The 1,953-nt window shown below is 44.2% G+C and overlaps 1 non-coding gene across 1 annotated transcript; it reads left to right on the plus strand.

Annotated features, from left to right (window-relative positions):
* Positions 1 to 1,614: 1,614 nt before the first annotated feature.
* On the plus strand, positions 1,615 to 1,717 carry LOC117800456. Its single transcript, XR_004623096.1, has one exon. It is a non-coding gene; the product is annotated as a U6 spliceosomal RNA (small nuclear RNA).
* Positions 1,718 to 1,953: the final 236 nt, after the last annotated feature.

The raw sequence follows: 1,953 nt of genomic DNA on the forward strand, positions 1-1,953 counted from the left end.
TGATGTCCAAATTTTGCAGGTTGAGAAATTCAGTGCCCCTAATAATTTGGCCTCAACCTCCAAACATATCTACCACTGCACATATCTTACACCCTAGCCCTACTGATATACTCAACATATATTTTCAGTCTTCTCTTTCTCTGAGTTTGTGGTTCTATTGGCCAGGGATTTGCTTGCCTCTCCCTCAGCCCAGTGAAACCCGCATCCTCGAGTGCTAGCTGGAGGATCATGACTCTGTGAGGCAGCCCCAGCCCTAGTCTAGGGCGGTGAGTCATTTATTCCCTCCCTGAGTTATCAGAACACTTACCCCTATCTCCGTCATATCACTGAACATGTTACAGTCCAAGCCATATCTTTATGTGTACCAGACTGTGAACGCTCGGAGACCAGGGTCCCAGTCCTGGTATTTCCAGGACTTAACACGGCATCTGGCATATTTGTGGAATGTTTACTACACTGGGTTGAAGGCAATGAAATTTCAAAAGAACTGATCAGCAACACATCTTTCACAATTAATCACACACAGGAAATTGTGAAAAGTGGGTGTCTCTAGAGAGAAAAAGTGATGGAATGTGTCAAGAGACAGACTTACTTTCCACTGCATATCCTTTTTATGAGTTTTAGGTGTTTTACCACCTATGTGCACTATTTTTTAACACAATCTGAGGAGGTGCCTGGCACTGCACAGAGTGGGGATTTTAGGAACAGTGGAACAACTTCACTAACCAAAGAAATTCATGAACCTGGGGTGACTTCTGTGTAGACTGCTCTGTTTTCCCCTCCACTCCTACAGAGCAATGCTGTTCTTCAGTTGTTGCATTCTGTACAACCTGCTAACAGAATGATTTATGGACACGTGCTCCCTGCTGGGTCGTGAGCCCCGAGAAGGCAGGGACTCTCCACTCCTCACCTTCACAGCCTCTACAAGCTTCTAATGTAATGCTCTGCACACACTTGGCCGTCAGCTTGTAACTGTTTAATTGAATTGGACTGACCATGAAAATAAGGCAGAGCTTCAGATTTTTTTTAAAAAGCAATAATTACACTAGTTTGCTGCTAATAATCCATGTTAAGTGGAGGCAAGGAAGAGAAAACCTAAAATACTGCTAATAGGTAACAGTGAAAATATTAGGTTTACTACGGTCAGACTGAGTACAGAGCTGGAAGAGCCGTGAAAACATAATGGGCTTTGATATTTTGCCATTCCTTATTTAGGTTGTGGATTCATATGTATTCTTCCTTCTCCACTTTTCCTGGCAAAATGAGCATTGTCCTTTCACGTGAGAGCCCTGAATATACGCACAGCCACCACCCTACGGAATCACTACAGGTAGAAGAGGAGAAAAAGTTTAGAAATGAAAAGAGGAAAAGGAAAAATGGATTCTGAGATGACATCCTTAGAAACAAAATCAGACAACCACCAGCAATTTCCAGGTAGATCTAAAACCTCACTCCCCCGGTGAAAACACTCCAACCAAATCCTTTCACGCCTGGGAAGCAGTTTGCAAGCCCCCCCACCGTGATGAAGAAGAGCCCACGCAGGACGTGGACCCCGTCCTCACAAAGCTGAACAGATAGCTATCCTGACAAGCACGTTAAAAGTTGGAAAACAATGCTCGCCTCGGCAGCATGCACTAAGACTGGAATGATACAGAGAAGATTAACATGGCCTTCATGCAAGGATGACACATAAAAGTTAGAAAACAATAGGAAATTTAAGAGAAAAAAAACTACAACAACACAGGATTCATACATATAAGCACCAAATACAGAAATACGTAGTATCCATCCATGTGTCTACGTGACACGACAGGTACAGGTCCTAAGGGGCCCCAAGCCTGTCACACAGTCCAAGCCACACCATTTCCTCCAGGAAGTCCTCCCCTTTCCTCCTCCTCTCTCTCCTTCTCTGTCTCCCTACACACACACACACACACACACACACACACACAC

The sequence above is a fragment of the Ailuropoda melanoleuca genome, unplaced genomic scaffold (genome assembly GCF_002007445.2).
Source record: "Ailuropoda melanoleuca isolate Jingjing unplaced genomic scaffold, ASM200744v2 unplaced-scaffold70683, whole genome shotgun sequence".
NCBI lineage: Eukaryota > Metazoa > Chordata > Mammalia > Carnivora > Ursidae > Ailuropoda > Ailuropoda melanoleuca.